The sequence below is a fragment of the Musa acuminata genome, chromosome BXJ3-3 (genome assembly GCF_036884655.1).
Source record: "Musa acuminata AAA Group cultivar baxijiao chromosome BXJ3-3, Cavendish_Baxijiao_AAA, whole genome shotgun sequence".
Classification (NCBI taxonomy): Eukaryota; Viridiplantae; Streptophyta; class Magnoliopsida; order Zingiberales; family Musaceae; genus Musa; species Musa acuminata.
Window position 1 is genome coordinate 28,975,001 of NC_088351.1, and position 14,947 is coordinate 28,989,947.

Sequence of the window (14,947 nt, forward strand, 5' to 3'; positions counted from 1 at the left end):
GAGTACTGAAGACTGATGTGGCCGAACAATTTTGCTTCTCTCATGACCAAAATTAACCGGGGTGGGAGCCTTCCCGCCTTGCAGTTTCAGCGGGAAATTTCTACCCTGGCGGGAATGCCTTGCCTTGGAACTTGTGCTCTTTTATGAGACATTATGGCGAGGTGAGCAATCGCTCTCATTCTAGAGGAGGTGAAGGGTCACATCGGTTGGCGGAATCTTGCCTTATAAAAGCCCCTTTCCCCTTCTCCCCCTTTCCCTATAGTCCTTGCTAAGTCTATTCCTGCGCTCCGGCTCCCCTCTCCCATTGTCCTCCTTGGTCGGTAAACATCTCAGGTCGGTCAAGATGTCTCCTTCCTCCTCTTTTTCGTCTTCTTCCTTCTCTTCCTCTTTTTCATTATTTGGTAGGTTGGAATCTGAGGTTGCAGTGTCGACCTTGAGTAGTGGTCTGTTGTCAGGTGGGGCATCTCCTGAGAATGAGAAGTCGCTCGGGCCCTCGAAGTCATGAAATCCCTATACGACTTTGACTCCATCGTAATTGTGGCGCTGCTCGGCTGCATTAGGGATCGTTACAGTATCCTGACTAAATATGAGCTATATGCCCCTCGGTCTGGACAACAGGTCCATGACCTATTCTCAAATTGGTTTGGGCTAACTCTTGATGCCCTCGAGGCTGGGCTCAAGTTTCCTCTACACCCGGTGATCGTGGCTTATCTCTCTTTGTGGTGGATCTCGCCATCTTAGATGGCCCTAAACTAATGAAGATATATGGTGGCCTTCCTCAGAGAATGCCAAGGAGCAGGCACCACTCTGACCCTATCCCTTTTTTTTATCCTGCTTCCGTCTTTCCAAGGGGATGGGCGGTAATTTTCTATCATCTCGCAGTGGTTTTAGGGTGAGTGGGGCGCCTTCCAATAACAAATGGTGGAAAAGCCATTACTTTTTTGTTAGCTATAGTCAGGGGTGGGGGTTTAGCCTTCGATGGTCGGCTCGGGTGATAAAAAATAGCTACCTTGGGTTGTCTAACGACGAGTACAAGCAACTCGGGTGCTTGAAGGAGATTCTTTCTACCTCCCAGGTTGTTATGAGCATAACCAAGGAGTGGTTGGTCGAGACAAGTCTTAGTCCGGCCCCTCGGGGTATGGCTCGGGCCAATCCCCTTTTCACTAGCTGCTTCGCCATTATTTTGCGTTACTTACAACTGTTTAATTTCTTGAGCAGATATGGTAAACCTTAAGCAAATGAGGGGGATACCCCGTGCCTCTTCAGCTTCTCGGCCTCGCCAACCCACTGCATCGTCCGTGGGGGACTCAGATCGACCGGGAAATTTTGAGCCCGACCGCCCGCGTAAAAAGCCAAAGATCGGGACATCCAAAATGTCCGAGTCTGTTGCGGCTTGGGTGTCTGCCACTAAATGAGGCAGTATCCCAAGGGAGCAATCTCACAGATCTGCCCCCAATGAGGAGGCCGTCGGGAGTGGGCGTAGCAAGGAGCACGCTAGGAAGGCAGGGCCGGCCAAAGCAGCCAGGCCTGCCTCAGTGCGTGATCTCTGCTGCACCCGAGCCCGCACTAAGGACGAGCCCTTCCAGGCTCTTTTTATAGGGAAGCTTCCCGATAGAGAAGCGATCGATCCTCTCGAGACGCATTGGTCATGGCTGACCCTCGGGAGCTGAGTTTGGACGAACGGTGCGGCCTCTACGACTTACATTCGGGGTGCGCTCATCCCAGACATAGCCAGACAGTTGTATAGTTCGCCGTCCGAGGTGTTAATCGAGAAGGCTGTTAAGTCTTTGGTCTGGGTAAGGATGAGTTTTCTTCCTCTCAATTCGCATTCGGCCTTCTTCTCCTATTCCTGATTGTTTTTCTGCGTAGAACAAGCACTATTATATGGCGCTTGTAGATCGAGTGTAGGACGCTGGTGGAATAATCAGCGGCCTGGGTGATAAAATCGCCGAGGTCCGTGGCCAAATTGAAGAACTAAAGGTGGGGCCGGGGCCGGAGGCTATCGTAGCTACCGAGTAGTGAGCTGTTGACCTCGAGGGAGAGGTCTCATGGCTGAAGTTGGAGCTTGAGAATGCGGGGTGGCAGCAGGCTGAACTTCGGGAGCAACTGAAGGAGCTTCGCCGTCGGGTTCGCCGATGGAGGGCGAGCTTCTGGACCTGTCCCGAAACTTGGATGCAGCTTGCGCGTCAGCAAGGAAAGTCGAGGAGGCCCTCGCCAAGGAGAGCAAATCGCTCCTAAAAGGAAGAAACTCATAGACGAATACAAGGAGTCGCGCGGGTTGCAGCTCAAGTTGCAGAGGTCGGGGTAGGTCACCTACGAATATAGTGTTAGGAATGAGTCGACACTAAGAGGGGCGCGGAGGGTGAATTAGTGCAGCGGTAAAAACTACGTCGGTTCTAAAAAACTTTCGTACGATTAAAACCGATCTCGGAAAGATAGCTTGAAATTGAACGCGTACGGAAATATATTGAAATCAGTAAGTAAAGTAATTTGCAGGAAAGTAAATTACTCAAAAATAGAAATACAAACCAGAGAAGAACACGCCAATTTTATAGTGGTTCATTCGTCGTGATCTACATCCACTCTACCGATTCCTCTTCCGTTGAGGCCATCGGCATCCACTATCGGTCTTCCTTCAATAGACGAAAACCAACCATCTTTTATAGCTCTTTCTCCTTTTACCGGATTTAGGAGATAACCCTTACACCCCCACTTACTCATCTCTCAAACTATTCTAACATTTAGAAGAAGGAGAGAAGTTTACATAAGATTACAGCAGCGTTTCTTTCTTTTTCACTCTCAATACTTGTGTTAGTTAACTAGGGATGAGAGGGGTATTTATAGGCTTCAAGTTGATTCAAACTTGAAGCCTTAAAAAGTCTCATCCCAGGTTTTCTAGGTACTGGTGGTACCACCATTGTTATTGGGCAGTACTACTCCGTTGGTCTGTCACTAGGCGGTACCACCGCCTAACAGGAGCGGTACCATCGCTGGCAGCATTCACTGTCGACGGTACCATCGCCTAAAAATCCTAGGACACTGTCTCCTAGGCAATGCCACCACCGACCCTAGCAATGCCACCATCGGTTAAGCTTTCACCATCCTGGTTGGGCCTTGAATCTGGCCCAAACTAGCCTAACTTGAGGCCCAGTTGGCCCCTAATAGAGTTGATGAGATTACCTCCCAAATCACACTCTAATTATGTGCTAACTACGAAATTTAAGATATTTACTAAGCTAAATAATTCTGTAAGTCTAGGTTTCTTCAAGCGATCTTCTGATGAACTTCCGATGATCTCTCGGCAATGTTCCGGTAGACTCCCGGTAAGCTCTTGGACTTTACGACGATCTTCTTGGCGAGTTCCAATGAGCTTCTTTGGTAAGCTCCAAGACTTCTCGGTCAATTCCGGCAGAACTTCCGACGAACGTCCAGACTTTCGATTAACTCTCAAACTCCCAACGAAATCTCGTTCTTAATTCTGGGACTTCATTTTGCTTTATGACTTGCTTTCGTAGTTAATCCTACACACATAAAAATCAACTTCAATCTAGACAATTATAACAAAGCTCGAATTATTTTGTCCGGCATGTCATTGGTTCTTTGATGCTTCGTCCGAATCTTCGACACATCGTCCTCTCTTGCGGCCTATTGTCCAATCGGCCAGTTGACCTCCGCAACTCCGATATCCTTGGCGCAATATCCTTTCTTCTTAGCCCGATGCCCGAATTCACGGCCTGAAGCCTTCTGCCGATACGTCGACCGATCCTCCGGCCCGATGTCCAATCTTATGACATGTTTGCTCCGACCCAACATGATTCTTCCTGCTTCGATTATCTCTCCTTGATCGAAGCTACCTGCGTCACTCAAAACACATATCAAATCATCAACACTATCGATTGATTTTATTACTCAAATCTTGAATATTTCATTGTTTAACTACGTCACGTTTTCGGTAATAAAATTTACTATTTGTAAGCATGAAACCTAGTGATCAAATCGATGCAATCCACACTAATTCCGAATGCTTCACTCCACATATATGAGTTTGGAATATTTATGACTCTATTTATTATAAAAATTTTCTTTCAGGCTAAGTAAATGCTAAAACACATTTATAAAAAAAAGAAAAAACAAAGGAATATTGTCACTCTTTGACAAGGCAGATGGAAAAATTAAAGAGCTTCATAAGATTTTGGATTTAAACATTCGATTGGATAGTGTCATGTTGTTTGCTTCCACGCGGCTGAAGTGAATGATTTAAAATGTTGATTACAAAGAGGTAATAAACAGAAAGTTTATCCTGTGGCTGCTGGGATTCGAGCCCAGGTCTCCACGGCCACAACGTGGAATTCTAACCACTAAACTACAGCCACGCTTTGTTCTATATGGTATCTTTACATTTAAATTTTCTATTTCTAATAACCACCAATGAATCACGGATAACCAAAAATTAAGAATATATAAAACTTACATACTTTACGTAAACACGTCCAACATTGACTAAATCGGATCAGTCGACATAACAAGAATGGCACCATCAAAGCACACGATAATGGATGTCCTACGGAGATACCCTAATGCAATCACATGGTTTTGCGTCTCCTGCTCACGAATACGTTAGACTGCGACACACCTGAAGAAGCTACCTTGCCCAACATCTCTCTTATGGACCTGTTGAGGGAGCTCAGGCACACGCTTCTATCACCATCCTTCAAGAACAAGACGAAGATATTCTGGGATCATCCCCCCAAAGTCATCATGTCCGCTCTGACAGCTCGAAGCCCCAGTCGGCGGAACCCATCGCTCAATTATTCCAACAAGACATTTATCAAGCATTCAAGTATTTTTGATGCAATATATTTTATATATTTTCATCAGTTTATCATATTTTAATATATCTATATTTTTTTATCATCAAAATTTTGCATGAAGAAGAGAAAGGAAGATAAGGAGGGAATCCATTAAGAACCAAATTTGTGAAATTATTTGAACCAAGTCAAAATGAGTTTCATTAAATCATGCTTCAATTTAAAAAAAAAAATTCATGAAAAGGATCAAAATATTCATGTGAAACTAAATCCTCATTCTTACAAATGATCCTCTAATACTTAAAAATTCTTTCATAAGAAAAGTAAGGAAGAATTCATGAAAAAAAACATCATATGAAGGATAAAAAAAATTCTATGAATAAACCTTCGTAAATCAAATCCGTTTCTCATTAAAAATTCATAAGAGTCAAATCCGTGAAAGACCATGCATTCGGAATGAACTAAACTTCACACTAATTTAAAAAAAATTATCAATGAATGAGTGAAGGGACTAAGTGTATAAACACAATCATTAAGTTTGTATGAAGTAAATTTGATACCAAATAGATTGATATTTCGGATTTCATGAAAGTCTTATTTAAAGAATCGAGAAAGTTCAAAAAAAATATACATCAAATTCATACATTCGGACAAATTAACATCCTTAACTCTCTTATAATAAAATCAAATTATTCTTCACTTAAAGGTTTTGTAAAGATATCGACTAATTGTTATTTTGTATCAATAAACTCTAAGATTACATCATGATTATCGACATTATCTCGTATAAAGTGATGCCTAATGTTAATATGTTTAGTTCGAGAGTGTTGAATAGGATTTTTTGTTAAACATATTGCACTTGAGTTATCATATTTTATGGGAATGTTCTTAAGGTGAATCTTATAATCTTCTAATCTATTTTCTATCCATTCAACTTGTGCATAACATGCACTAACCGCAATGTTTTCGGCTTCGGTTGTAGATAGTACAATCGAGTTTTGTTTCTTAGAAGACCAAGAGACAAGTGCATGACCTAAGAATTGATATGTTCCAGATGTACTTTTTCTATCTAATCTACATCCAGCAAAATCCGCACAATCATAAGCAATCAATTCGATGTTTTTGGATTTTGAATACCATAATCCTAGATAAGTGGTTCCTTTAAGATATCTAAGAATTTTTTTAACTACTTTAAAATGAGATATCTTAGGATTATATTGAAACCTAGCATACAGTCTTACACAAAACATAATATCCGGTCTAGTTGTGGGGAGGTATAGTAAACTACATATCATACCCCTATAAGCATTTTAATCAAAGCTTTCTCCACTTTCGTCAATGTCTAACTTAGTGGAGGTACTCTTAGGAGTATTGATAGCCTTTGAACTATCCATATTAAACCTTTTTAGCAAGTCTAAAGCATATTTTGTTTGACGAAAAAAAATACCAACACTAAGTTATTTGATTTGTAAGACTAAAAAGAAAGTTAATTCATCAATTAAACTCATTTCAAATTCTTGGTTCATACTTTTGATAAATGATTCGTATAAAGATTTATTAGTGGAACCAAAAATAATATCATTAACATAAATTTGAATAATAAAAAAATTATTTTTAAAATTTTTAATAAATAATGTAGTATCAACCTTGCCTTTAGAGAAATTATTTTGGATAAAAAATGAGCTAAGTTTCTTGTACCAAGCCCTTGGGACTTGATTCAATCCATAGAGAACTTTAGTCAATTTAAATATATGATTAAGGATATTATCATTCTCAAATCCGGGAGGTTGTTCAATATAAACTTCTTCGGAAATAAAGTCATTAAGAAAAGTATTTTTAATATCCATTTGAAATAACTTAAAGTTATTACTACTAGCATAGACAAGGAGCATCATTATGGCTTCTAATCATGCCACAAGAGCGAAGGTTTCTTCATAGTCGATATCTTATTTTTGGTTGAAACCCTTAGCCGCTAATCTAGCCTTGTTTCTAACCACGATGCCAAATTCATCTTACTTGTTTCTAAAGACTCATTTAGTACCAGTAACTAAATGGTTATTTGGCCTCAAAACAAGCTTCCACACCTCATTTCTCTCAAATTAATTCAACTCTTCTTGCATTATGATAACCCATAAATCATCTTTCAAGGCCTCATCAATGCACTTAGGTTTAATTTGAAAAAGAAAAGAGGCATTGGTATAAAAAATTTTAAGAGAAGAACGAGTGTGAACCCTGTTTGATGTGTCTCCTATGATCAACTCCTTAGGATGAGCATCTACATACTTCCATTCCTTGGGTAAGGATGTTTCGGAAGAAGATGCATCCAAGTTACTATTTGGAGGAGAGGGTTCATTTAAATTCAAAGCATCAAAATCAAGATCATCATCAAACTTATTTTTCTTACATTCGGAAACTTTATCAAAGACAACATGAATAGATTCTTCTATAACCAAAGTTCTTTTGTTAAAAATACGAAATACTTTAGAAATAGAAGAAGAGCCAAAAAAAATTCCTTCATCAGATTTTGCATCAAACTTTCCTAAGGCATCTTTTTCATTCAAGATAAAACATTTATAACCAAAAAATTTAAAATATAAACGTTAGATTTTTTATTGTTCTACAACTCATAAGGAGTTTTGGAAAGTAATGGTCTTACAAAACCTTATTCATGACATAACATGCTATATTTATGGCTTTAGCCCAAAAATATTTTGGTAGGCTATGTTCGTTTAGCATGGTTCTTGCCTTTTCTTGTAAGTTTCTATTTTTTCTTTCTACTACTCTATTTTATTACGGATTTCTTGGAGTAGAGAAATTATTATTGTATTCATTAGATTCACAAAAATTTTAGAAATCATGGTTTTGAAATTTTCCACCGTGATCACTCCGAATTGATGAAATCATAAAGCCTTTTTCATTTTGAATAAGTTTACAAAACTTTGAAAAACACCTAAAGCAATCATTTTTGTGTGCCAAGAAGTATGTCTAAGTGTATCTACTATAATCGTTGATAATTACAAAGGTGTATTTTGTTGAATCTCGGATTTTGATGATGAAGTCAATTGTCATTTGTTATCTAATCTATGTGTTGAGATAAGTGTGCAGGATTAACTACGATGAGAGTAAGACAAGCAGCAGGTGTTGCGCCGGAGTCAAGATCATGATCACGTTGGGAGTTCGAGAGTTCGACGGAAGTTCGGACGGTCGTCGGAGGTTCAGCGAGAACAGATCCGAGAAGTCCAGAAGCTTGCCAAGCGAAGCTCGTCGGAACTCGCCAAGTGGATCATCGCAAAGTCCAGGAGTATGCCGGATGTCCGCAGAAGGATCACCGAGGGTTTATCGGATGATCGACGGAAGTTCGCCGGAAACTCGCCGGAAGAAGCGATTGACGGATCGGAGCAAAGCTGCAGAAGTTGTCTTAGAGTTAATCGTAGTTAGCACGATGATTAAGCTTGAAAATGGGAGGTGATCCCATTAGCTTAATCTTGGGGCAATTGGGCCCCTGAAAAGATTCAAATTGGGCCGAATGGAGCGAACCATTCGGACCCTGATTGCACCAGGCGGTGCAACCGCCCCAGCCAGGAGGTGCAACCGCCAGGGCTGCGTCTCCCAGCCAGACTGGGCGGTGCAACCGCCCCAGCCAGGAGGTGCAACCGCCCAGAGCTCAGTCTTCGAGCTAGACTGGGCGGTGCAACCTCCTCTATCAAGAGGTAGCACCGCCAGAGCTCAAGTTTCAAGCTCTGCCAAGCGATGCAACCACCGAGCTCAGTCTTCGAGCTCTAGCAGAGAGGAGCATCAGCCTGAGCTCAGTTTCGAGCTCTGCCAGGTGATGCAACCACCAAGCTCAGTCTTCGAGCTCTGGCAGAGAGGTGCATCAGCCTGAGCTCAGTTTCGAGCTCTGCCAGGTGATGCAACCACCGAGCTCAGATTTCGAGCTCTGCCAGGCGGTGCAACCACTGAGCTCAGTCTTCGAGCTCTGCCAAGTGATGCAACCATCGAGCTCAGTCTTCGAGCTCTGGCAGAGAGGAGCAATCGCCTAAGCTCAGTCTTCGAGCTCTGCCAGGCGGTGCCACCTCTCCAGTCAAGAGGTGCAACCGCCTGATCCCAGAATTCTGGGATTTGATCGATTTGATCGTTTTGAGCTCCAAATTTGAACTGGGTTGGGGCCTATAAATACCCCACCCATTCAGCACTGAAAAGATACAGATCCACACCGAATTCTTGATCTTTTCAGTGATTCTAAGAGCTCAAATTTGTGTAAAGTCCTAAAGTTCTCCTCCTTCTGTTCTTCAAGTCTTGAGTTGTAAAGAGAGGAGAGAAAGGATCTGTAAAGGTTGTCTCCTGAGCCTGTCAAAAGGAGAGAAACTGTAAAAGGGCAGTTAGCCTTCGCCAATTGAAGGAAGGCAGCTAGTTGACGTCGGTGACCTCGTCGGAGGAGGAAGCCAAAAGTGGAGTAGGTCAAGACTGACCGAACCACTCTAAATCTCTGGTTTGCTTTTACTTTGAGCACTTTATCATTACTGCAAACCTCCTACATTGCTACTGCCCTCTGCGCCTTTACGAACAAGTTTCTAAGCTCTGATCTTTCAGAATCTGCATTCAAACGTAAATCGTGTTTTCGTACGATCTTCACATTGCAGCTTACGCTTACATTCGGATTCCATTTATAACTGCAAATTGCTTTCTACGTAAAATGCTTTTCAAGGTTCAAAACTGCTTTTAGACGCAAAACTACATTTAGACGTAAAATTACGTTTAGACGTAAAACTGCGTTTAGACGCAAAACTACGTTTAGACGTAAAGCTGCGTTTAGACGCAAAACTGCGTTTAGACGTAAAACTGCGTTTAGACGCAAAACTGCGTTTAGACGTAAAACTGCGTTTAGACGTAAAACTGCGTTTAGACGCAAAACTGCGTTTAGACGTAAAACTGCGTTTAGACGCAAACTGCGCTTAGACGCAAACTGCGCTTAGACGCAAACTGCACTGTGATTCTGCTTTTATATCGAAATCGTTTTTTATCGGATGAACGCAGCTTTCGTTTTTAAATTGCTGTAAGATTTCCGCTGCACTAATTCACCCCCCCCCTCTTAGTGCTCTCGATCCTAACAATTGGTATCAGAGCGAGGTTAACTCTCTAAAGGATTAAAACCCAAGAGAGATGGCATATGCCGGAAACCAAGAGGGGCATTCGATTACACGTCCACCCATGTTCAGTGGAACGGACTACACCTACTGGAAGACCCGAATGAGGATCTTTCTTATTTCTATGGATTTTGAACTGTGGAACCTTGTTGAAAACGGATTTTCAAAGTCTTCTCTTCCAATGATCGATTGGAATGAGTTGGAAAAGAAGGCTTTCGCTCTTAATGCAAAGGCTATGAATGCCTTATTTTGCGCACTTGATAAAAACGAGTTTAATCGTGTTTCAACTTGAGAAACTGCTTTTGATATTTGGCACACACTTGAAGTGACCCACGAGGGCACAAGTAGAGTGAAAGAGTCAAAAATCAATCTGTTGCTGCATTCTTTTGAACTTTTCCGAATGAAACCGAGTGAAACCATTGGCGACATGTTTACCCGTTTCACGGATGTCGTCAACAGTCTAAAAGGACTCGGAAAAAGTTTTTCGGATTTTGAACTCGTAAATAAAATACTAAGATCCCTTCCTAAAGGTTTGGATCCTAAAGTCACTGCTATTCAAGAGGCAAAAGATCTGCGCAACTTCCCTCTTGAAGAACTAATCGGGTCATTAATGACCTACGAAATGACTTGCAAAGCTCATGAAGAGCAAGAAGACATCCTTCCAAAGAACAGGAAGGATATGACACTTAAAACTTCTGAATGCCACTTGAGAGAAAACTCAAGTGATGAGGATTGTGATGATGACTTAGCACTTTTGACAAAAAGGTTTAAGAAATTCTTCAAAAGAAACAAGTTTAAAAATGATGTGAAAAATAAACTTGAACCCAAGAAGGACCAAGTGATCTGCTACGAATGTAAAAAGCCGGGACACTACAAGAATGATTGTCCCCAAGTCAAAAGAAGAACATCAAAGAAGAAGGCTCTTCAAGCAACATGGGATGACGCGAGCGCATCTGAAGAAGAAGAGTCCAACACCGAGCAAGTTGCTCATTACGCCTTTATGGCCATCGAAGAGGAGGTAACGGATTTATTAGATGCTGATTTATCTTTCGATGAATTATTAAATGCCTTCCATGATTTATTTGATGAATGCAAAGTTATAAATAGAAAATACAAATTGCTAAAAAAGGTACATGATAGTCTTACTTGTGATTTTAATAAGTTAAAAATCGAATATCATGATAGTTTAAATTCATGTATGAAATGTCATGATCTAGAAATCTGTCAAAAAGAAAACTTGCTACTTAAGGACACCTTGAAGAAATTCGAGGTTGGTAGCAAGTCATTAAACATGATCCTTACAAACAAGGGTCATGCTCCCAAAAGAAGTGGGATTGGATTTGTGAGGAGTCCTCACCAAAATCCAACTACCTTTGTAAAAGGCCCCATTTTACATGTTAGAAGCAAATGCAACTTTTGTTGCAAGTTTGGACACAGGACACATTATTGTCCATTCAGGAAATTGAGTCCAAACAAATTGATTTGGGTTCCTAAAGGAATCATGACAAATTCTATGCAACATGATAAAAAATGTAGATCTATTTGTGAGGAACCCAAAAGCAAATGGGTACCTAAACATCATCCTTTCTTGTAGAAAACTAAACCATCGCAAGCTAGGAGCAAGAGATGGTACCTTGACAGTGGATGCTCAAAGCATATGACCGGAGATTCATCCCAATTCTCTAAGCTCTCTAGCATAAACGAAGGATATGTCACCTTCGGAGACAACAACAAGGGTAAAATCATTGGCAAAGGAACCATAGGTAACAAATCCAACTTTTCTATTGAAGATGTTTTGCTAGTTAATGGTCTAAAACATAACCTCCTGAGCATTAGTCAATTGTGTGATAAAGGATATATTATCAGATTTGAATCTAATGCTTGCGTCATTGAAAAACCTCACAAAAACATATCTATGATTGCATTAAAACAAAATAACGTATACACTATTGACATCAATGATTTATGTAATGAAACATGTTTTTCTGCTTTAAATGAGAATGCTTGGATATGGCACAGAAGATTAGGTCATGCTAGCATGAAGCTAATCACTCAAATATCATCCAAAGAACTTGTAAGAGGAATTCCTCATATCAAGTTCATCAAAGATAATGTATGTGATGCCTGCCAATTAGGAAAATAAATTAAGAGTAGCTTCAAATCTAAAAATCAAGTAAGCACCTCTAGGCCCTTACAATTGATCCATATGGACTTGTTCGGACCCATCTCCACATCAAGCCTAAGAGGTAGCAAATATGCTTTCGTCATCATAGATGACTATAGCAGATACACATGGACTTACTTTTTAAAACAAAAAAGTGAATGCCTTAGATCTTTTACCAAGTTTTGCAAACTCGTTCAGAATGAGAAAGGTTCTATGATTTCGTCAATTAGGAGTGATCATGGTGGTGAATTTCAAAACCATGATTTCCAAGAATTTTGTGAACTCAATGGATACAACCATAATTTCTCTACTCCTAGAAACCCTCAACAAAATGGAGTTGTAGAAAGAAAAAATTGAAATTTACAAGAAATGGCAAGAACCATGTTGAATGAACATAACCTACCCAAATACTTTTGGGCCGAAGCCGTAAATACTGCATGCTATATCTTAAATAGAGTTCTAGTGAGACCTCTACTAACCAAAACTCCCTATGAGTTATGGAATAATAAAAAACCCAACGTTTCATATTTCAAAGTCTTTGGGTGTAAATGTTTTATCTTGAATGAAAAAGACAACTTAGGAAAATTTGATGCTAAATCCGATGAAGGAATCTTTCTTGGTTATTCTACAGTTTCTAAAGCCTTTCGTATCTTTAATAAAAGAACTCTAATTATTGAAGAATCCATTCATGTTGTTTTCAATGAGACTTCTGAAATCACGAAAAATGATCTTGACGATGATGTTAATTTTGATTCTTTAAATTTAAACGAGACCCCGTCTCCAACTAGCAACTTGGATGCATCCACTTCTCAGATTTCCTTACCCAAGGATTGGAAGTATGTAGATGCTCATCCTAAGGAGCTAATCTTAGGAGACACTTCAAAGGGAGTTCAAACACGATCTTCTCTTAAAACCTTTTGTACAAATACCGCCTTTCTCTCCCAAATTGAACCCAAATGCATTGATGAAGCCATGAAAGATGATTCATGGATTATCGCAATGCAAGATGAATTAAATCAATTTGAGAGAAATGAAGTGTGGAAGCTTGTTCCTAGGCCAAATGACCATCTAGTTATTGGTACTAAATGGGTCTTCAGAAACAAGCAAAATGAAAATGGTATCATGGTTAGAAACAAGGCTAGATTAGTGGCCAAAGGTTTCAACCAAGAAGAAGGTATCGATTACGAAGAAACCTTCGCTCCTGTGGCACGATTGGAAGCCATAAGGATGCTCCTTGCCTACGCTAGCAGTAAAAATTTTAAGTTGTTTCAAATGGATGTTGAGATAAGTGTTGGAAAGATTAATCTTGGTTGTTATGAGGAATTGGGCCCATTAGCTTAATCTTGGGGCAATTGGGCCCCTGAAAAGATTCAAATTGGGCCGAATGGAGCGAACCATTCGGACCCTGATTGCACCAGGCGGTGCAACCGCCCCAGCCAGGAGGTGCAACCGCCAGGGCTGCGTCTCCCAGCCAGACTGGGCGGTGCAACCGCCCCAACCAGGAGGTGCAACCGCCCAGAGCTCAGTCTTCGAGCTAGACTGGGCGGTGCAACCTCCTCTGTCAAGAGGTAGCACCGCCAGAGCTCAAGTTTCGAGCTCTGCTAGGCGATGCAACCACCGAGCTCAGTCTTCGAGCTCTGGCAGAGAGGAGCATCAGCCTGAGCTCAGTTTCGAGCTCTGCCAGGTGATGCAACCACCAAGCTCAGTCTTCGAGCTCTGGCAGAGAGGTGCATCAGCCTGAGCTCAGTTTCGAGCTCTGCCAAGTGATGCAACCACCGAGCTCAGATTTCGAGCTCTGCCAGGCGGTGCAACCACTGAGCTCAGTCTTCGAGCTCTGTCAGGTGATGCAACCATCGAGCTCAGTCTTCGAGCTCTGGCAGAGAGGAGCAATCGCCTGAGCTCAGTCTTCGAGCTCTGCCAGGTGGTGCCACCTCTCCAGTCAAGAGGTGCAACCGCCTGATCCTAGAATTCTGGGATTTGATCGATTTGATCGTTTTGAGCTCCAAATTTGAACTGGGTTGGGGCCTATAAATACCCCACCCATTCAGCACTGAAAAGATACAGACCCACACCGAATTCTTGATCTTTTCAGTGATTCTAAGAGCTCAAATTTGTGTAAAGTCCTAAAGTTCTCCTCCTTCTGTTCTTCAAGTCTTGAGTTGTAAAGAGAGGAGAGAAAGGATCTGTAAAGGTTGTCTCCTGAGCCTGTCAAAAGGAGAGAAACTGTAAAAGGGCAGTTAGCCTTCGCCCATTGAAGGAAGGCAGCTAGTTGACGTCGGTGACCTCGTCGGAGGAGGAAGCCAAAAGTGGAGTAGGTCAAGACTGACCGAACCACTCTAAATCTCTGGTTTGCTTTTACTTTGAGCACTTTATCATTACTGCAAACCTCCTACATTACTACTGCCCTCTGCGCCTTTACGAACAAGTTTCTAAGCTCTGATCTTTCAGAATCTGCATTCAAACGTAAATCGTGTTTTCGTACGATCTTCACATTGCAGCTTACGCTTACATTCGGATTCCATTTATAACTGCAAATTGCTTTCTACGTAAAACGCTTTTCAAGGTTCAAAACTGCTTTTAGACGCAAAACTACATTTAGACGTAAAATTACGTTTAGACGTAAAACTGCGTTTAGACGCAAAACTGCGTTTAGACGTAAAGCTGCGTTTAGACGTAAAACTGCGTTTAGACGCAAAACTGCGTTTAGACGTAAAACTGCGTTTAGACGTAAAACTACGTTTAGACGTAAAACTGCGTTTAGACGTAAAACTGCATTTAGACGCAAAACTGTGTTTAGACGTAAAACTGCGTTTAGACGCAAACTGCGCTTA

The 14,947-nt window shown here is 41.2% G+C and overlaps 1 non-coding gene across 1 annotated transcript; it reads right to left on the reverse strand.

Annotated features, from left to right (window-relative positions):
- Positions 1-4,301: 4,301 nt before the first annotated feature.
- On the reverse strand, positions 4,302-4,373 carry TRNAH-GUG (transfer RNA histidin (anticodon GUG)). Its single transcript has one exon. It is a non-coding gene; the product is annotated as a tRNA-His (tRNA).
- Positions 4,374-14,947: the final 10,574 nt, after the last annotated feature.